The sequence below is a fragment of the Chelonia mydas genome, chromosome 9 (assembly GCF_015237465.2).
Source record: "Chelonia mydas isolate rCheMyd1 chromosome 9, rCheMyd1.pri.v2, whole genome shotgun sequence".
Classification (NCBI taxonomy): domain Eukaryota; kingdom Metazoa; phylum Chordata; order Testudines; family Cheloniidae; genus Chelonia; species Chelonia mydas.
Genome location: NC_057855.1, coordinates 94,186,201 through 94,209,099, shown reverse-complemented (window position 1 = coordinate 94,209,099; position 22,899 = coordinate 94,186,201). Strand labels below are relative to the sequence as shown.

Sequence of the window (22,899 nt, the reverse complement as noted above, 5' to 3'; positions counted from 1 at the left end):
GGGTGACCAGATAGCAAATGTAAAAAACTGGGACAGGAGGTAGGGGGTAATAGTGCCTGCATAAGACAAAGCCCTGAATATCGGGGCTGTCCCTATAAAATCAATACATCTGGTCACCCTATTGGGAGAACTCCCATTGACTTCAATGGGAGCAGAGTGATGCTCACAACAGAATGGTCCTTTCTTGATTATGTACATAAACTCCATTTGAAATTAAAGCTTTTTGGATATAATAAACATTCTTCTGAATTTTTGACATATTGTAGCTATGCTGCTAAACATGTTTTGGGATATGAATGACACTGAATTCCTTTGCCCAACGTCAGGGAGAGTAAATTGTTGCCTATCCTGATCTACTAGTGCTTGGTCAACCAGATAAGAGAGATTCTCCAGTAATTCAGAGAGGACTATGCAGAAACAATGGAAGCGGAAGCTTTCATTAAAACATCAATGGCTTTACTGTAGCAAGGTGAGACACTGCAGCTGTGTGGGGTCAGGGAACGGAAATGGGGGATGGGATTCACTTCTCCAACTGCAGGCAGACCCTCTGCAGGAATTATGCCAACCATGGTTGCTCTCCACCCCTCCATGGAGTTTTTGAGTGAGTGCATTTGCACAGTGACGGAGCTTGTGTCGTCCTGTCAACCCCAAGTGATCGAATATATGAGTCAGACCCCTACAAAATAAATCACAAGATTCTCAAGATTTTTAATCCATTCCCCCCCCCCCCCCCCCCCCGTTGCCCCGCTCCAAAACAATAAATGTTGGATCTTGGCCACCACAGAGGCTAGAAACTTTATTTAAAAATGAAGATGAAAGCAGGAATTCTTGCATAACTATATGGATTCTAGGAGCTGGGGCTTTAAGAAAACCACCAGTAATATTGCAAGCCTCAAAATAACGTCACAAGAGTTGCTAGCATTGGCACAGGAATGCTCTATTTATTGCTTTGCTTCTTGATCTATTCGGGGCCAGTGAAGAATCCACTTCTGGAGCACGTAGATAAGGGCATTCTGTGCACGGATGCCCATTTCACCCTGGCCTCCTACAAAGCCTTGTATAGGGCTTATAAAGGGCCTTGCTCCAATTAATTTTGCACAAGAAAAAAAAAAAAAATCGCACGCTCCAGAGAGCATACTGCTAGTGGGTAATTAGCAGAGCAGTGCAGAGGATGGACATTCCAGTTCATGAAGGATTTTGAAATTTGGTTTTGTTCTGAATCAGAATGAAAACCAAAAGTTTTGAAATTTTCTGCAAAGGAAAAAACCTCTAAACAAAACTATAAAATACATGGTTCAAAATGAAATAAAAACATGTCATTCCAAAAAAATGTCAAAATGGAACATTTAGACACTGCCAGTATATTTTTCCCCTTGGTTTTTGTCTGAAAAAAGTTTCCGGTGAAGCGAACGCAGTCTCACCATTTTGATTTTCACAGAACTGCAGATTCTGACAGACTATGGTTCCCCTGGTTTCAGAGTAGCAGCCGTGTTAGTCTGTATCCGCAAAAAAGAACAGGAGTACTTGTGGCACCTTAGAGACTAACAAATTTATTAGAGCATAACTTCTTCAGCCAGCTCTAATTACTCTTGTTGCAGGTGAAAGCCAGGTGAACTTTCAATTTTCAAACTTTCAAAGTTTCAAAAAACTTTGCTGCTTTCAATTACCTGAAAGGGGGTTCCAAAGAGGATGGCTCTAGACTGTTCTCAGTGGTAGCAGATGACAGAACAAGGACTAATGGTCTCAAGTTGCAGTGGGAGAGATTTAGGTTGGATATTAGGAAAAACTTTTTCACTAGGAGGGTGGTGAAACACTGGAATGCGTTACCTAGGGAGGTGGTAGAATCTCCTTCCTTAGAAGTTTTTAAGGTCAGGCTTGACAAAGCCCTGGCTGGGATGATTTAATTGGGGATCGGTCCTGCTTTGAGCAGGGGGTTGGACTAGATGACCTCCTGAGGTCCCTTCCAACCCTGATATTCTATGATTCGGCAGCATGAGATCCTCTGGTCCAGTCAAGATATGCTTGATGCAGAACCAGATTTGGGGGGGAAATGTGGCTATATACTACCCCAAACATGGAGTTGTTGGCAGCGCTTTCCATAGGATGTTTGACTGGCCAGTGATTTTCAGACACACTCCCAATGACAAGATAACAATAAAGGGGTGATTTAGAATTAACAGAGGTGGCTGTATGCCAGTGAGCCTCCAAACCAGGGAAATACTCATCTGTGCTGCTCAGACAGCTTTATGGCTCCTCTTTGTAGCCAGAGTGGCCCCAAAGGACTGTGTTGAGGGCCAGGATCTGACCCTTAATCTTATTTACAAATGCAAAGTTAGGTTTACAATACAGTTACAGCATCTCTTTCAAACAACAAATACATTGATTTCTATCAGTGTGTAATAACACCGCAGCATGAACAATGAACATTCCTCATCACTGCTGGTTAAGAAACTTGGAATGCCTCACATTAAAATATATTTTATTTTTCTACACAGTTATTACGAAACTAGGGTAACAGTTTATTTTACTTATTATTCAAAATCTTAATTTGGTTAATTTAGTCAGAAGTTTTAAACTAAAATTATATCATGCTGCAGTCAGCCAATTGCAAATGTGTAAGAATATATATTTGAGGGGTACTTGTATGGCTTTTTGCATGTTTTTCAAGGAGTGTTAAATGCATATTAAAAAAGAATTTAACTATGTAAATTTGACAAGCAGCAGTTTTTGAATGGATTGCAAATTGTTTAGTATGTTTGTTACCACTCATCATCAGTTATTTCTGAAGTAAGGATCCAGCCCTGCAACCTTTACTGAGGAGTCTTAATACACTTATATCAATGGGAGAACTTGCATGAGAAAAGATTTTCAGGATTGAGCACTTACATATGTTCCCTCATGCTGATATAAAACTATAACTCACATTGGCCACAAGATGACACTTTAGGACTACTGATAAGAGACTATCACCTAGGCAAAGGAAAAGGATTTTGACAATGGAATGAACTGGGCCAATTATTAAGTACACAGCAAGAGGGAAATTGGTCTCAGTCTTTTCTGAAGGGGATTGATTGCCTGGCTAACAGGCAGGCAGCCAAGTGGTTTATTGACCCATGAGAAGAGCAGTGGGTCTCAGCAAGTTTTTATTGCCACGTCTAGCTTCCTGTCACCAAAGACATAAAACAATTGTTTTTCATCTCCCTAAACACAAAACAAAAGGGAAGTTTTTGCACAAATTAAAATGGTTTGCATTTTGAAAAAGAAACCCAATATATAGACATCACTTAGCCCATGAAAGAGTGATTAAATACGTGCTGGTGTGCAGGGCTGGAAATAACTGTACACTGAATGAGCAAAAATCAATGGCACTTGTTTAGGTAACTGTCCTCTAACATAACGTTATAGCTGAAGGCAACCAGTTCAAAGACTATATTTTTGCACTGTGCTTAATGCATAGCTAAGTGAAATTCTCTGCACAATCCATATTAGGTTCTATTAACAGCCCTTCCTAACAAGGACCCTTTATTTCTGATAGTCTCATTTCGTGCTGGGTACTTCATTTACTAAATGCTCCACAAAGCTGAGGGTTCTTGGTAATATTAGACCCAACTCTAAAAAAAACAAAAAACAAACAAGCACTCACGCCTCTACCCCAAAAAAGTGGTGTGTAAGTACTGAGCAGGAATATATACATTTTCTTTCACAAGGGAAATATGGAAACTTGGATTGCTTTTGTTCTGTGTTGGTACAGTGCCTCGCACAATGTGGTCTGGTCCCACAGATGCTACTGCAGTGCAAATTAATTAATTAAGTAAGGGAAATTCCCTTCTGATCTCCATCCTCCATGGTGGTTGTTCTTTAAATCCCTTCTCAAACTTCACTTCCAGGAGGCGGATATTTAGCATTTTACACATTTAAATATAATTAAAACAAAAAGTAGAGTCATAAAAATATTCTTGCCTCGACGATGAGTCCAGTAGCCTCCTACTGCCCTTATGCGGTGTTGCCTAATGGACAGAGAAGTGGACTGGGACTCAAGGGTCCAAGGTTCTATTTCCAGCTCTGCCACTGGCCTGCTGCGTGACCTTGAGCAAGTCGCTTCCCCTCTCTGTGCCCCAGTTTCCCCATCTGTAAAATGGAGATAATGACCTCCTTAATAAAATGCTTTAAGATGTATTGATGAAACACTACTATGCAAGACCTAGGTATTCTTCTTCCCATCTTTCCCCTTGTGCACACACATCTCGTTCTATTTGTTCTTAGATTCCCTGCCCCAAGATATTGCCAACTAAATTATCTGCATTGGTGCAGTAACTTTTTATACACCTTTATGGCATAAAATAAGTATTAATAATGACAATTATCACAATGATGCTGATAATAATGCCAGCTTGATTTAAATGTTGCTTTTTGGATTGTGGACGTTTATACAGGTGGTGGCCATGGTGGAGGACTGTACCCCTAAGATCTTCAAGGAGGGGGATCCCTTCCATTCAAGAGTCCGTTCCCATTTTCTCTCCCAAACAGGGACAACTGATCTAACTTGGAGACATCATCCACTTCTTCTCAGGACACCAGGAAATCCCCTCTCCACTAGAGGAAGATCAGTGCAGAGGGCTTCATTGAGTGGGGGTGGGGCCAGGGATGGGGTAGGGAAACTTCACTTCCCTTTGATGAGAAAAGGTTATATTACAGCCTGGGGTTGTATTGCCCTTGTTATAAAGCCACCTGTCTCACACAAGAGGGGCATGGGGAGGGGACTGCAGAGGTGCTGGGGCCAGAGCTGCCGAGAAGGCAAAGTTTAGATTGGGTTTGAAAAGAACTAGAGAATTTCATGGAGGATAGGTCCATCAATTGCTATTAGCCAAGATGGTCAGGGATGCAACCCCATGCTCTGGGTGGCCCCAGACTCTGACTGCCAGAAGCTGGGAGTGGAAAATCGGGGAAGGATCACTCAATGATTGCCCTTTTCTGTTCATTCCCTCTGAAGCACTTGGCATTGGCCACTGTCGGAGATAGGCTCCTGGGCTAGACGGACCACTGGTTTGACTCAGTATGGCTGTTATTATGATAGCCTGGGCTTGTCAGAGTTTGGTGATAGATTCCCTGGGCCTATTCTGTGAGAGAGGGGGAGAAAATCCGCACCCTCACACAACTCCAGAGGATCCTGGGACATGTCCTTCCCTTTCCCCCCGGGGGTTTTTCTTCAGGAGGGGGAAACCTGTCCATGGAAACACTCATAGCATTTTCAATGTTGCCAACTCTCATAATTTTTGTCATGAGTCTCATGAGACTGAGAGGGTTTCTCAATGCCCCAGCTCCTGCCATCAAGTGATTCCTTAAGAATCTCAGCATTCATTTAACAAAACTCTAAATTTCTAGCCTTCTTGCTGTGGAGAAAAGCTTGACAACCTGACCTGAGGGCACCCATCAGACTCAGAAACCAGAAGGTAAAAAGAACCCCAAAGTTATAGCTTAAAAAATCCCATTTTTTGGAGGCATGATTCATGATTTTTGACTCATGAACTTTTTTCATGCTTGGGTCTGGCAATACTGTTGATTGCCCATGAGTTAGAGAGAAGCTCTTAGATTCTACGATACTGTTCACTTCCTATAAGTGGCCATTGCTCATAGTGCATTCCCATCCTCTCTCTTTCCCTGCTGATTGTCTTTTTCCGCTCAGCAAACACTGGTTTTCTTTCCCTTTCCAAGTTTCCTGTGGGGAATAAGCTATCATGGCCGTGTTTTGTTTACCTGTAAAATGTATCTGTTTTATTAATGAGCTCTGGGAAGAGGGTTTGTTACTTAAGCTCCCTCTGCTGTCTCTTGAGCAGCAGAGAAAAAAAACAAAAACAACCAAAAGGTTTTCTCCTGCAAGCACTCCCTATGTGCAAATCCTGTGGCCTGGAGATTGCTGCTGCCAAGAGGAGAGAGAATTTCCCTCATGCTGGGTAAGCTTTGGGAGCGTCAAGAATATGCTCACAGCCTTAATGAAAAAAAAATACTATACCCACTGTATCTGGTAAGAATGGTACTATAGATACAAGTTGCTGAGGTAACTTTGATTGTGTATGTTGCCTTCAACATTTGGCTTCAGGCACTATACCACAATGTTAAAAGCATTTTTTCTCCCCCTCAAACAAGAGTTTACTGCTATTCTTTCTTGTGAGCCCGTCAATATCTTAATAATAAATTACCAAATGTGCACAATATGATAATGTATGCAGTAGAAGTCTCTCAAGGATCGATTTTTTGGGGGGAAAAAAACACGTGGATAATTCTATCCTAATGATCACAATATCAAGATCTGAAGATTTCCCAAATCAGATACGCCCATAGAAACAAAGGGTGAAAGTCTGGCTCCATTCCAGTCAATGGCAAAACTCTATGTCAATGGGACAAGGATTTCACCCTCAGTATTCTCAATGCAAGGACAGAATTTGTCTTACTATGCACTTTAATGCAAAGGCACATCTGCCACTAGGAGTCAGTGACTATCTCAAGAGCAGTAACGTTCTTGACACACAAACACGTGGAACTCAAAGCTGTGGAGGTCTCTCCTTTGTTGGGGGTGGAGGGGAGAGAAAGAGGAGGACTTCTAATCTGACCTTCTCAACCAAATACCCCCAGTCACAAATCAGATGCAAATACATCTGAACTTGTAAGAAATGGGTTTTGGAAAGTAAATTTTGATTCACAGAGCTGAGGACCGTCACAAATAATGATCACTAAAACCAAAATTCAAACTTTTATATGGCCTGCTTTCTGTGCAGCGGATTTGACTTTTTCAGCTACAGCTTTTCCTTTGCAGATCATAACCCAAGAAGACACCAAAGACGAAGTTTTCAAGCTGTTGTGCATCTTTAGCGTAAACGGGCATTACAAAGAATAAATCTGAAAGGGGAATGATGATGTTAATAGTCTGGAAAACCTTGTAGATGAACACTTTATACATTTCATATTTTGTAATAGAGGAGGGTTAATTATTAAGAGCCTAGTCACTTGATTTATAATTTATGTTGAAGTGATGGCAGGTTCATTTTTGCATGAGAATCTGCTTCAAAAGTAACAAAAAAAACCCAAAACAAAACAAAAACAACAAAAGTTAAATTTATCCAGCAATTTCATCCTAAGGACCCAGAAGTGCTTTCCTCATCAGACACAGTGGAATCCCTTCACTGACCAGTGGAGCCATCTGAGGAATATAACATGATAATTGTGTTGAGCTGTTGTATGTTAACCAATAATTTAGGCTAGGAAGTGAAGAAGCACATTGTATCCAACTGAAGATGGAGGAAATTTAGGTAAAGTGAATCTATTTAATCTGGACGTTAACAATCACTCTGTGCCTGACACCACGTCACTTTAAAAAAACAAATGCCAGGACATTTTTATGGAACACATGACAAGTGACCAAGACTTTGGCTGACAAGTGATCAAGACCTCATCCAGAAGGTAGCATGTTCCTACCATATGCATCTCCTACACCATGCTAGGGCTTCCATTAATTAGTCTCAACAACTGAGTCAAAACACTCTCTCTCCCCCTACCCTCCCTCCCTCCGCCTGGTCCTGATAAGTTTAAGCAAACCGAGAAGCTTACAGCTCAAGGTGTCAGCTTCAGAGGCAGCTGAGGTAGTCCATTTGGATCACGCAGAGATCGATCCTGAGGGTGAAACAAGGCACTGCAGTGAAGTTCCTATTGCTTTGTTCTGTGAGAATGATATAAATCTTCTCACCTCCCACACCCTATGGAGGAGATGGTATGATGGGATAACATGATTTTGGTAATTAACTGATCTTTAAATATTCATGGTAAATAGGCCTAATGGCCTGTGATGGGATGTTAGATGGGGTGGGATCTGAGTTACCCAGGAAAGAATTTTCTGTAGTATCTGGCTGGTGAACCTGGCCCATATGCTCAGGGTTTAGCTGATTGCCATATTTGGGGTCGGGAAGGAATTTTCCTCCAGGGCAGATTGGAAGAGGCCCTGGAGGTTTTTCGCCTTCCTCTGTAGCATGGGGCATGGGTCACTTGCTGGAGGATTCTCTGCTCCTTGAAGTCTTTAAACCATGATTTGAGGACTTCAATAGCTCAGACATAGGTGAGGTTTTTCGCAGGAGTGGGTGGGTGAGATTCTGTGGCCTGCGTTGTGCAGGAAGTCAGACTAGATGATCATAATGGTCCCTTCTGACCTTAATAGCTATGAATCTATGAACCTTGACAACAGTTTCAGCAGAAATATCTAAGCCTTCCAAACATGTCAGAGATTTGTGACTTTGTGGGCACAATGTAAGTCCATCTGGATGGTTATAAGGCCACCTCCAGTTCACCCACCTGCAAAATCGATACTTGAACCATTGGGCAGTCAAAGGTGGCTGGACACATCACTACCTTGTGTGCCAAAGGCTATGAAACAGATCTGCCTCAACCATGTCAGCCCAATGACCTACTAGCTCAGGGGAACTTTGATTTGACTCCTGAGTGCAAATCAGATAATCTGATGTCCAAGTAAAAGTACATTATTTACATCTGCAAATGTAGGTTCAAAAATGTGCCCAGCAAACTAGTTGTGCTTACAATTTGTAGACGGGAAAGAAAGCCAGATTTTTAAAATCTGGCCCTACATCTAAAGAAAACTCTGTATACAAATGAGCCAGTCAGAAATAACATTTTCTATATCATATAATACTGTTTTGTGTCAAAGTAGTGGCCTTATACACAAAAGCAAATTATTTCAAAGACACAGTGGGAGAAAGTAATTACATAGCACTGTGCCAAATACTTGGAAGCATTCCTCCAGGCAAAGAAACTACAGACTGCAAATTACCAAATGAAACTCTTGGATTAAAATATAGTAGGTCAAGAGAGATCAGTGTGTTCGCACAGTACCAGAGGTGTTGGATGTACAATATTCTCCCAGGTATTATAAAATATGACAGGTGCATCTGGAGGATTCCTTTAAATGAAAGCCAAGTTGGAAACTAGAAAAAACAACTATGGAAGGCAAGGCTGTAAAAACTGGAAGCTTTTATTCACTTTTGTAAAAATCTTTTGTTCATGAACTACAGGCTTACAGTAAAAAGGTAAAAATGCATATAAAATAAAACTAGATTCTAGAGTGTTTCCATAAATTTGATATATAAAATAACTACCACTGCTGGTAGAGGATAAGGGCTCCAATCCTGCAATCCATACATTTTAAGGCCATTATGCTCAGATAGGCCATAGTATTTCATTCATTAATTCAGCACCAAGCCCATAACGTCTGGTTGAGGTAGGGGGCATATTTCAAACAGCCATCAAAGACTGGTTTAAAGACTTCAAGTGAAGGTGAATCCACCACATTCCTTGGTAAATTGTTCCAATGGCTAATTACCCTCATTGCTTTAAAATAAGAAAATAATTCAAATAAATCCATGGATCAAATTAATCCCTGGTGTAACTACTTTAAAATCATGGGGTCATCCTTCTTGTGCAAGGTGGTGAATTTGGCCCCCAGCAAGTTAAGGAACATTTTCTTTGAAAGTTTGAGAAGAATCTATTCAGACCTTTTTGATCTATAGAATGAGCAAATATAAGAACATAGGTATTGCCCTACAATCCTGCGTGACTCTCACCCTCACCCTATTTACATCACCCATCCTGCCCCTGGGATCATGTCTTCTTCTATGTCTTGTTCAGACTTCAGTACACGGTTGGTGCTTCATGCAAGAACAAAAGGCAAGCCTCAGACTCCAGGAATAAGCCTCAGACTTCTGATGCTAGTCAACAAGGTTCAAAGCACATACTAAAAATTGTACATATGAGAAGTGCTGTTTCATAGGGAATACAATATATGGGGTTTTCTTCTGGGGGGAGGGAGATTACATCAGATCATTAATATTCATTGGAACTTGTTGCCAGGTGATGTTTAACTGGGTTCAAAAAAGAATTAGATAAGTTCATGGAGGATAGGTCCATCAATGGTTATTAAGCAAGATGGCCAAGGATGCAACTCCATGCTCTGGGTGTCCCTCTACACCTCTGACTGCTAGGACCTGGACTAGATAAATCGCCCTGTTCTGTTCATTCCCTCTGAAGCACCTGGCACTGGTCACTGTTAGAAGTCAGGACCCTGTGCTAGATGGACTATTGGTCTGACCCACTAGGGCTGTTCTTATATTGTAATACACGGCCTTAACACACATTTTGAGAGATAACATAACTATTCCAGATTAGTTCATCTTCAGAAGATAATATTCTTTTGAAAACTTGGAGGCAATTATAACTGTTTACCAGAGTGGAGTGAAGGGAACAAAACAAAGGAAATAAAATGAGTGATGATGCAAGTTAAGCAACAAGAGCTAAAAATCACTGTCTTCTTCCTGATCACCCCTTCCCCCCAAATCTACCTCCTGTATTCAGAGCTCTGACTTCAATGACATCAGCCTCATCCTGACCCATTCCTCTATTGCCACCATTTTATGCACTTCACGAGAACCTCCCCATTCACAACAGTCGCTTCCCTCCTCCTGCTAGAGCAGCCACTCTACCACTCAAGACCAGTATAATCCATAGGTGCCGACTGCTAATGGCGCTGGTGGGTGCTTGACTCCCCCATCTGTCCCCGGCCCCGCCCTGACCCCACCCCTGTCCTTCCTGCCCCCATTCCAATCCTTTCCCCAAATCCCTGCCCTGGCCCCGCCCCTTCTCCTGAGCGCACCACCTTCCCGCTCCTCCCCCCTCCCTCCCGGAGATTGCTACAGCTGTTTTGCGGCAGCAAGCGCTGGGAGGTAGGGAGGAGTGCGGACGCGGCATGCTCAGGGGAGGAGGCGGAGTAGGAGATGAGGTGGGGGGGCAGGGCGGGGAGCTTGGCTGCTGGTGGGTGCAGAGCACCCACAGAGTCAGCGCCTATGATATAATCCACAGACTATTCACCTCCCAGCTTTCAGAGAATCCTGGATCCTCCTTTCTGACACTGCCCCTGCTGCTGGTCTCTTAGGACAGCTGATCTCTCAAATGCTCCTCACTCCAAGTATTCCAAAGGGTCAGGGGCAGAGCAGCTCTCCTCTTCCAGTCTTTTCCTCCTGCCTTTTCTCTCCCCCTCCTCTCTCCTTCCATGTTGCTCCTTTTGTCAGCCTGGCTCCTCCCCATTCACCTTCCTCCAGTTTTGACTCCTGGCTGTCCCTCTCTCTCTCTCACCATAACCATAACCACCCTCATTCTGCAGACATCACCTGACATCCTGTCCACCCCTGAGTCTCTTGTCTCCTCACCCTCACTCCTTGCTTGACCTGCAACCCAGATCAACCCTCCCACTCACCAAAACAACCAGCCACTTGTTCAACCCTGACTTCACTACATGCGGTTCCCACTCGGATTTCTCCATGCCCAAGTTTCCCCTCTCTGACCACTGATCTGGATCATTCAAAAAAAAAAAAAAATCACTCGCTTGCTTTTCCTCCCGACCTTCCAGTATCTTCCACTCCAGCAAACTCCATGGTTTTTAGCCCCCACCTCTCTGTGCTGCTCTCAATCTGCTCTGTTGACTTTTATTTGACTTCCTAAAATATAACACCACTGAAGCCTTCCTTACAACACGGGGAGGGGTGCGAGGGAGAGGCACAGCCACTTCCCGTTATATGCAGAACAACTTTGATAAAATCAGCCCAGAAACAACAGCAATACGAGCACTTCTCAATTCAGGACTAACTCCAATCAATGCTAATAGGAGTTATGAAGGCTTCCAGAGAGGCATATCTCCCCGCATTCTCTTTCAAACCAATTGAAGACTTTGAATGACAGAAATAAGCTGAGTAACCAGGTGATGAAATTCATGCAGCCCAAAGTAATTTCCTCCTATGCGTCATAGCAAGGCAAGCTTCACTTTTAATCTTGGCCAAAAACAAAGGTATTTTTACATCCGCAAGCATCAGGAATAATTATGCTTATACTTGCCACTGCATCATTAGAATACCTGCCAAGATCTTTTTGATATTACAATGCAAGGGGGGAAAAAAAGTTGAGCTACATTTTATTATGCCTTTATTTATTAAAAGTCTGTCATGCACATCACCCTACCAGATTGCGGACTTGAAAAGGTAAGAACAAAGACTGTTTATTTCAGGTACAGCAGTCTGCAGACCAAGTCTATTGCTACACTTAACAAATGAGTTACATCCTTAGCAAGGACAAGGAAAACACAGAAACTCAAGAAAGAAAGTGAGATTTATTTTATCATTTGAAAGTTTGTTGAACCAAGTTTGCAAAATGATTTAGTTGACTGTATTTATTTGGTTATCTCCGAAGGACTATCAGTTATTGTAAACTGCGTAAAACTATTTGATTTTTCATTTTCTTGATGGACTGCTATCTGCAGAATACTACAGAGACCATTTTTTGTTATTAATTCATTGAAAATAGAAATAAGCCCCAAACAAACTAGCTGCTACTGGGTTTCTCAGCCTATAAAGTACCCATAAAAATGTGGTTGAAGTTGGATTCAGAAAGATACCCCAATGCTTAACGGAAAATTGCGTTACATCCGAGAGTGCTAAAGGAATTGGCAGCTGTGATTGCAGAGCCATTGGCCATTATCTTTGAAAACTGGTGGCGAACGGGGGAAGTCCCGGATGACTGGAAAAAGGCTAATGTAGTGCCAATCTTTAAAAAAGGGAAGAAGGAGGATCCTGGGAACTACAGGCCAGTCAGCCTCACCTCAGTCCCCGGAAAAATCATGGAGCAGGTCCTCAAGGAATCTATCCTGAAGCACTTAGAGGAGAGGAAAGTGATCAGGAACAGTCAGCATGGATTCACCAAGGGCAAGTCATGCCTGACTAATCTAATCGCCTTCTATGATGAGATTACTGTTTCTGTGGATGAAGGGAAAGCAGTGGATGTATTGTTTCTTGACTTTAGCAAAGCTTTTGACACAGTCTCCCACAGTATTCTTGTCAGCAAGTTAAAGAAGTACGGGCTGGATGAATGCACTTTCAGGTGGGTAGAAAGTTGGCTAGATTGTCGGGCTCAACGGGTAGTGATCAATGGCTCCATGTCTCGTTGGCAACTGGTATCAAGTGGAGTGCCCCAAGGGTCGGTCCTGGGGCCGGTTTTGTTCAATATCTTCATAAATGATCTGGAGGATGGTGTGGATTGCACTCTCAGCAAATTTGTGGATGATACTAAACTGGGAGGAGTGGTAGATACGCTGGAGGGCAGGGATAGGATACAGAGGGACCTAGACAAATTGGAGGATTGGGCCAAAAGAAATCTGATGAGGTTCAACAAGGATAAGTGCAGGGTCCTGCACTTAGGACGGAAAAATCTAATGCACCGCTACAGACTAGGGACCGAATGGCTAGGCAGCAGTTCTGCAGAAAAGGACCTAGCGGTGACAGTGGATGAGAAGCTGGATATGAGTCAACAGTGTGCCCTTGTTGCCAAGAAGGCCAATGACATTTTGGGATGTATAAGTAGGGGCATAGCCAGCAGATCGAGGGACGTGATCGTTCCACTCTATTCAACATTGGTGAGGCCTCATCTGGAGTACTGGGTCCAGTTTTGGGCCCCACACTACAAGAAGGATGTGGAAAAATTGGAGAGAGTCCAGCGAAGGGCAACAAAAATGATTAGGGGACTGGAACACATGACTTATGAGGAGAGGCTGAGGGAACTGGGAATGTTTAGTCTGTGGAAGAGAAGAATGAGGGGGGATTTGATAGCTGCTTTCAACTACCTGAGAGGTGGTTCCAAAGAGGATGGTTCTAGACTATTCTCAGTGGTAGAAGATGACAGGACAAGGAGTAATGGTCTCAAGTTGCAGTGGGGGAGGTTTAGGTTGGATATTAGGAAAAACTTTTTCACTAGGAGGGTGGTGAAACACTGGAATGCGCTACCTAGGGAGGTGGTAGAATCTCCTTCCTTAGAAGTTTTTAAGGTCAGGCTTGACAAAGCCCTGGCTGGGATGATTTAATTGGGGATTGGTCCTGCTTTGAGCAGGGGGTTGGACTAGATGACCTCCTGAGGTCCCTTCCAACCCTGATATTCTATGATTCTATGAAAATAAACAGTCTGGATTTTGTTATTTATATTGTGGTAGCACTTGGACTTAAAAAAAAAGTATTCACAAAACTGCATCCATTATGTGTGTCTCTGGGCCCAAGTACTAATCTTGCATAAACCCACACTAATACCACTTTAATCAAACTAAAAAAGTTTCACCCCATCTAAAATAATAAATGTAACATTCATCCTGTCTACTCCCATCATCTCTGAAAGAAAGAGAGCTAGAAAAGCTATGGGCTTTGCACCCGCTCTGGAAATGAACAGACCCGGGGTATGTAGTACCAGTGCAGACAGTGAGTTCCTCAGGCAAAGGTCTTCCACTGAAACTACTCTGCTCCTCAGCATTCCCATCTGTTGGCTTTCAAATGGAATGTTTCACTTGATTCAAATTTTTGTGGTACAAGATAGGAAAACATTCTGGGTAGCTAGGATCCCGACTATATTAGAGATTTAGGGGTTGATGCCCCAACTGCACTTTATCCTGTGTATGCATTTGCATCTGCCCAAAATGAATGTGATACACTTCCAAAACAACTAGCATTTTTACATTTACTTTGCATAGGTGTACTAATGATGAATCCAATGCAGTAGAGAACCAGCCTTCAACAACCAAAGTCAGCACCCCAAATTACATCGGGCAATGAATAATAAATTAGGATTTGTCTACCTGAACAATTAGACCGCAGAAAGCTAGGGTGAGAAGTTGGAGTAGTCTGCTAGATTTTGAAAAAAAGGTTGGTGAAAGGAGCTTGCACCAACCATCCAGTGCCAGACCACGTGATTTTGGAAACCCACACTGGTGCAGAAATGGGTGGCCATCACCATTTGGAAGCTGGCAACCCATGACTGCTAGCAGTCAGTTGCAAACCAGTTTGGTGTTGGGAAGTCAGCTGTCAGGGGACTGGTTGTATAGGTATGCATGGCTATCGCTACTGTAATCTACCAACTGATGGTTGCCATCACTGATGTCTCCTGAAGTTATAGCAGGATTTCAGAGGATGGGGTTTCCGAACTTTGAGGGGGCCCTGTACAAAACACACATCCCTATCCTTTGCCCACTGAAAGGGACCAGTGAATACATAAACCAAAAAAAGGTTATTATTCTTTGGCTTTCCAAGGCAGAGTGGACCACAGGTGTCAATTCATGAACAGCTGTGTCAGACACACAGGATAGGTCTATGACACCAGGTTGCCATAGGAGGTCAGGACTGTACCAGAAGGGGAAAGAAGGGACTTTATTCCCCGGAAATGTAATTATGTATGAAGTCTCTGTGCCAGCATTTATTTTGGGCAACCCTCATACTTGCTCCTACCATAGCTAATGAAGCTGTACCCTGACGTCACTGAGTCAAGCAAAAGAGAATTCAACTATAGACTGGGAAGCTACAGAATAATGGTGGAATGTGCCTTGAGGTGTCTGAAAGCCCACTGGCAATGCTTCCAGAAGTGGCGGGATGCTAATGTGGGCAACACTGTTTGGATTACAGAGGTGTGCTATGCTTTGCATAATGTCTGTGAATGCAAACAGGAATATTTCCACAGCGAGTTATCACAGGACAGAACTGCTTTCTGAAGCTTGTACAGGACAGCCTGACCCAACCCCTACACACTGCTCCAGGTTCCCAGTGGGCCAGGGAAATTCAGGATGCTGTGTGCTCCTACCTCACGGACAAGCATGGAACTAGAAGGTGATTTGCAATTGTGTCCAAGTAGACTTTCGATACTATTGTACTGCTGCAAAAACTCAATATAGCATTGCAACATGCTTGTGTTGTATGCCATTAACTACTGACTGAAAGCACACAATTTTACCAAGAACCCTCAAGGTTAACACCCTCTCCAACTAGTTTCCCTTCTTTCCCTCTTGACTGGCCAGAGAGTGGCTACCGGCTCCTTTACTGCAGCCCCATTCTCTTAGTCCTGCCTGTTCTTTCCAAGCTGGGTTCTACCATTATTCAGCAGTTACTTTGGCCACTTAATTGATGGGAGCATCTGATTACATCTCACTTCATCATAGTCTCCCTGTGGATTGTAATACTTGGGTCTAATTTTGGTTGTTGGGTTTAGTGTGCAGGGGCTGGGCGGTATCTGTGTTATACAGACAGTCAGACTAAATGATCAGCTCAGACTTAAGATCCCTTCTGGTCTTAAATGCTAGGACGACGACACCGTTCATGCCTGCCAAGATGCACAAGGGTGGGTGGGTCCCAAGTCATTAGCAGGAGGAGGCTACAGGAAGAAGGGGACCCAGGGCATGCTGCAGGGTGGGGTGTTCTCTTGGAGGTTTGAATCCATCAGGCTCACACCACCAAGTGAGCCTAATGGGGCTGGGTTGTGGTCAGATCTTCACAAACCAAACTGCAGGGCTCAGTTTGTAACCATCACACGAGCTTTATCTCGTTAGACTTCAGCACCATTGCCTTGAAAAATTAAAAGAAAGGAATGAAAAATTTGGAGATAAATAGCTACACTTTCCCTGAGAGGCCTTGCATTCCCTAATCTGCCCACAATACTATGAAGAAGTTGTCATGGACAATAGCAGAATTAGAATCTGGCCATATTGCCTAGAGATAAGAGGAGCGTACACAAACACACACACCCCTGACAGTGGTCTCAGATGTTTATTTTAGGAAGAGTCCATTCAACTTTACATATCATCACCATGGAAATCTCAGCTAGTTTGAGCCTTCCCATACTTTTTGTCAGAAAGACCAGCAACAAATTGCCCTGGTCGATGGAACCAGGTAAGTCAGACAAACTCATTCACAGCTAATAAATACTATTATACAGAATATAAACAATTGTCTCAGTCCAGTTCCTAGTAGACAAAATATCCACATCCCAGAAGTCACTACCACATTTTCCTTGAACTGGCAGCATCAGAAGAGAAAGGCATATATTACATCTTAGGAATTAGTTGCAAACTAATTCCCAATGTAATATAAGCCATCATGTGCCAGCAATGCCCCTCTGCTATGTACATCAGCCAAACGGGACAATCCCTGCGTAAAAGGATAAATGGACACAAATCAGATATTAGGAATGGCAATATACAAAAACCTGTAGGAGAACACTTCAACCTCCCTGGACACACACTAGCAGATTTAAAGGTGGCCATCCCGCACCAAAAAAAAAAAAAACCCAAAAAACTTCAGGACCAGACTTCAAAGAGAAACTGCTGAGCTTCAGTTCATTTGCAAATTTGACCCCCATCAGCTCAGGATTAAACAAAGACTGCGCGTGGCTCGCCAACGACAAAAGCTGTTTCTCCTCCCTTGGGGTTCACACCTCAACTGCTACAAGAGGGCCTCATCCTCCCTGATTGAACTAACCTCGTTATCCCTAGCCTGAATCTTGCCTGCATATTTATACCTGCCTCTGGAAATCTCCCCTCCACGCATCCGACGAAGTGGGTATTCACTCACGGAAGCTCATGCTCCAATACGTCCGTTAGTCTATAAGGTGCCACAGGACTCTTTGCCGCTAATTCCTAAAAGGTGTCCCTCTACACGCCTCAGATCTGTACAGATGAAGAACAATGCTGAGATAAAAGTGGGGCCTGTGCACTTGAGAAAAGTGCACAGGCTGTTTTCATGAGCACTAAATTCATCTCCTGCCCTGGCCTTCCAGGCACAAAGATCAAGTAACATGACCTCTAATGGCTTACATAAAAGTCCCCAGACATTCTCATCTAAAATCCTAACCAAAAGGTATTGGCTTCATTTACTCACAGAGTTTCTCTGCTCAGATTCATTTTATTTTCAGTTCCTGATGGTCCACTCACCCGAAAGTCATTCAGGGCAAAAAGGTCTTTGTATTGGACCCATGTCATAGAAAAATCCCACAAAATAGGGATTCTATTCTATATAGGTTCTTATACCACACTCATCTCCATTGTACGAGTACTTTACAGTGCAACAAGCAATAGGACTATACACCTGTAATGTGGTATTTGTTCTCTCATCCTTTTCCCAGCAGGAGAAGCATGTGCAGTGGAGTGTCTAGTTGTGGTGGTTGTATAGGGTTTGGTGTATTTTTTAATGATGTTATATACACATATAAAGACACAGACACATAAGAGAGGTGACACATTGGCAACCTACCCCAGAAGTATGGTGCCCATGGCAGACCCAGTAGTCTGGAAACATGGACTGAAGCTGTACGTCCACTTTTTGATATGGTGTCACATTCATTCCCACCATACAAGCACATCTCTACTAGCAAGCGATGGGAGATGTAGCATAATCCAATTCCTCGCCATACACTTGTGGGAGGCTAATGCTGCTTTCAGGACTTGACTCCCCAGTCTTTGCATTCCAGGCGTATTCCTGACCCAGTGCAGAGACATAGGAGGTAAATGACAAGGTCCTTTCCACCATCACCGCCCCCAACAGTGCCAGGCAAAATCTAACCACAGTATTTCATTTTTAAACTCAGTGCAACCCCAGGTGAAATACTCATAACATGTTCCTTGAACCAACAGTGCATCGGCTCAGGATGGATATCCAAGAACAGTAAAATATCACTATCTGGAAAACCCTAAACTTACACTTGTTTGTCTGTCTAAATAACGGTATATCTAAGTCAGTTGAACCACCTCCATTTGGAATAAAAGATGACAATAATAACTTGTTTAAAAAGTCAACCTGGATAACACATTGCAAGTATTGTTTGTTTTTTGAAGGCTCTTTTTTCATGCCAGCATCAAAACATCAATTGCAAATATAAGCTTAGATACCTTTCACTCCAACACCCTCGTGACCTGCCTCGACACCAAGTGGCAGGTCCTCCTTCCACCTGCAGAGAACGAGAAGCCCCGGTGGGCGAGTCTGTATTCCACCCCGGTCCCTTGGTCTGTTGGGGATATTAGTTGGCATCTCCTTCATGGAGCTGTGACCACGGGCGTGTACTTGGCACAGTTCATCTCCATCCCTGACACTCGTCCCTTCTGGAACATGAGGGAGACCCTGCTGCATGTCTACCTTGAGTGTGCCAGGTTGCAGCCCCTTTTCCGGCTCCTCCAGAGCTGTCTCCTCAGGTTCTGGCTGCCCTTTTCTCCACATCTCCTGATTTATGCACACCCCATCCGTGGCCCCACAGGGTCGCAAGACCTCCTCATCAACCTCCTCCTGGCGCTGGCCACAGTGGCTGTCCACCCTACCAGGAGGAGGATGCTGGACGGGGAGATGCTCTGCAACTGTGGGTTTCTTTCGCTCCTCCCTCAGATCATGTCTCCAGGCAGAGTTCCTCTGGGCCATGTCCACTGGCTCCCTGGATGCCTTTGAGGAGCAGCAGGCACTGTCTGGGGTTCTCTGCTCAGTGACCCCTTCTGGATCCCTGATTTTGGGCCTCTGACCTCACTCCTGTCCCTGTTCTTCACAGGCTTTAGCTGTGGGTGGCTGCGAGCATCCCCCCAGGTGTAAGCTTAGATTTGATCATGCCTATTGACAGCATGTACACAGGAATTACTATGGGGGTGGTGCCCTGCTAGAGTAACAGACACCTGACCAGAGTAGTACATGCTAAAACAGAAGGATTCTGACTAGCCCTTATGTCCTTTTCCAGTTCTTCCTGGAGCTCCCCTTGGGGCAAGGTAGCTCAACACCTACTCAGGGCTGTGCCTTGCAGGCACAAACTAGCTCTAAAGAAACAAAATGAGATACACAGTAATGAGGTCTGGCTCTTAGCCTCAAGACAGAGGCAGTTTCTCTGGGAAACCAACACGAAGCAGCAATTACCTCAGGAAGAGGCCCTTGACTTTGGAGGGGTTTGCTTTGTACAGTCCGCAGATAGCCAATCAAGTCGCAAGACCAAAGGCACGCTCCGTAGTCAAGGGAAACCGGCTGTACCCTTTGCAGATCTCAGCCCAGCCGCAGCCAGGCCAGTGTTTTTGCAAAAAGCCACACAAATAACTCCTTCCTCCAGATTATAGTGCAGCTTTTAGCCTCAGCTCCAAATTGGGATTTGGGCACAATTGCACCACTGCAGGGAATCTACAGGGGCAAAATCCCCCCCCACACACAATTTCTTTGCGTGCAGGGGAAGCGTGCAGCCTGCTGCATTGACTTTCCTTGCCCCACTCTGCAAGCTAGTGCTGAGGTGACAGGGAAGCCATGAACCCACAGCTTCCTGCTCGCTTTGGGAGCACTAAAGAAAAAGCCCTTTTCCCTCAGGTACAAGGACTGTGAGTGTGCACTTTATATAAGGCCAGGGACAATGTGGGGTAGATTGTGACGTTCTTTGCACTCTCTCCCCCCTTATTCAAATGCACCTGCACCAGGACAATGCTCAGGGATGATCTGGCCCTAAATGACTATATATTCCTCCAAGGCCCAACTTGAGTAAATGTACTTCTGTTTATCATGCAGGCTGCTATAAATAGTGATTGTTGAACAGAGAGAGGAGAAAGGAAAAGTGTTTTCTTAAGCAGTAATTGGAATGGCAGGAGGGAGAGAGAGCAAAGGACTGCACACCCACACACCAGGGGATTGGGGGTGACTCTATTGTATATGGATTTTCATCTAGAAAGCAGTGTAAGTAACAGTGAACAGAGTACAGCCCTGGCAGATCTGTGGGGATAAGCCCTTGAGAAGCCTCAGACAGAGGAATACCCCAACCACCTGCCTGGATGCTGAGGGGGTAAAGACTGATCTGTCTGCCTTTGCTAAGAGCTCTCCCCCTCTCAGAGACTTTAACCCAAATATAGAAATCACACAAACTGGAGTGACGAACGGTGTGTCTATACTGCATACTAAGTCCAGGCTCTGACTCAGATTTGAGGCCAAGCCCTCTTCCATCCCCATCCAAATCAGTCTGACCTGGGTTGGCAACCACTCAGACCTGGGTCCTAGAACCCTCTCATAGGGGTGGGCATAGGTGCCAGAACTAAGGGTGATGCTGCACCCCCTGGCCTGAAGTAGTAACAACAACCCAAATACTTGGTTTCTCCCGTCAGCGCCCACCCAGGGCCGGCTCTAGGTTTTTTGCCACCCCAAGCAAAAAATTTGCTGCTCGAAGCTCCAAAAGCGCAACTGCCCAAGCAGAAAAAAAAAAAAGGGGGGGGGGGGTGGTGGCCAGAATGCTGCCCCTGGAATTGTGCCACCCCGAGCACGTGCTTGCTTTGCTGGTGCCTAGAGCCGGTCCTGGCACCCCCACTATAAAAATGGTTCCAGCACCACCGAGGGTGGGTCAAAGCCCAAGTGCTGTTGTGATTCGGGTCCAAGCCCTGTCATTTTGCAACATGGACGCAGCTCAAGCCACAGGCCTGAACCAGAAGATCTGCGGAGTGAAGTATGGCCTCATTAGCACAGATGTGAGAGCTGGGTCCAGCAACTGTAAACCCAGGTTTAGAGTGCAGCGTGGACGCTCAAGTGCAGGCTGGGAAACACTGAGCCCACAAGCCTGGGTCCCACTCACTTGGGTTTAAAAAGCAGCATAGACATCCCCTGAATGAATCTGTCAGAAAGTTACATTCCAAAAGCCTCAAAAGAAAAAGGACAAATTTAACAACAAGGTAGAGGATATTGCACTGGGTGTCTTCCACAACCACATTGACACATCCACCAGGGTCTATCTGTGTAGAGTAATGAGAAAAAAAAATCCAAGAGTGGTCCTGTGTCCCAGACTGGCCACAGAGGAGAACCTGGACCAGGTATGATAGGAGACTCCACTGTGTAGTCTTGCCTCTCTGACCTCTCAGTACATTCAGTTTTAGATGCTCTAAGGGAGAGTGAGTGATTTCTGGACATGTTTTCTGTGTGGGCAACACGTTAACACTACAAAGGGGGTTGAGTCTGGCGGGCTCCTATAGCTGGGAGCCCATTTCAATAGCAATGGTGGAAATGCTCTCAGGCCAGCTAAAGCATGGACTCTGACAAAGCTAAAAAAGCAGGTTGCACTCTTGCCCTATGAAGTGAGTCACCAGCTGAGTGCGAATCATTCCTGCCAGCCAGAAACAGCACATGCAAGGACCTTTCATGTGGCGCAAAGGAAAATAAGCCTGTTTGTTCATGTTCTGTCTAAGAAACAGCACTGGTTGCATGGAGCTCCGGCAAAGATAAGAGCAGGTTACACAGGTCATCCATCATGTAGGTGCACTCAGGCTGCAGAGAGATGTAAATCAGCAGAGCAGGTTGTGAAAAAACATCAGCAAATCGCCTGGAAATGTCTTTTAGCAGAGTGCAGCCAGACATAAGGAAAGAATTGGGGTGAATGTTTCTTATGGGGGTTAGGATCTGGGTGCACATTTCTTGTAAGGGCGTCTTTCAGACGGCTTCAAAAAGCCTTCCACAATACGTGGATGGGTGTTGCTTTTGGTTAGCACAGAAAAAAAAAAGTCAGTTTAATTAAAAAATAAAATCACTGTTCATGATCAAAACAATCCTTCCGATTGATTTTCCCAGAGTCTCAAATCTAGTCTGATTTTGTAATTAAAAAAAGACAAAAGCCTGTTTAAAATAGGAAATAAATCATAGTAATTCAAAGTCAAATGGCTTCTAATTTTCCACCTACAGTTTAGCACCCGCAATCTGTTATGGTGCAAATGATTAAGTAATTAACCTGGAAGCTAGACATCAAAATTCTATTCCATTGATGATCATGCAAAATTGGAGGCAGGATGAGGCGTCTACTTGGCCCTCAATGTTTACTGTACTTTGAGCATATCAGTGCATTGCACTTGATGTATAGTACATCAATATCACCTCATATGAAACTGGGTCAATTTTTGTATGCCCTATATGTGTGCAATACAAGTAATCAGAAAGATGGTTTACCACCGGATGAAGTAATTAAAATTAGTACTCCGTTCTGAAAGGTGCAGGGTTGACAGCTAAGGACACCGATTTCTTCTAT

General features: G+C 44.1%; 1 long non-coding RNA gene across 1 annotated transcript in view; it reads right to left on the bottom strand.

Annotated features, from left to right (window-relative positions):
- Positions 1-3,955: 3,955 nt before the first annotated feature.
- Positions 3,956-22,899, bottom strand: part of LOC122461723 — a 35,206-nt gene continuing 16,262 nt past the window's right edge. Inside the window, exons 2-3 of the long non-coding RNA XR_006283843.1 lie at positions 7,603-7,665; positions 3,956-4,128 (exon numbers count right to left, since the gene is read on the bottom strand). This is a non-coding gene — a long non-coding RNA (uncharacterized LOC122461723). The remainder of the gene's footprint in view (positions 4,129-7,602; positions 7,666-22,899) is intronic.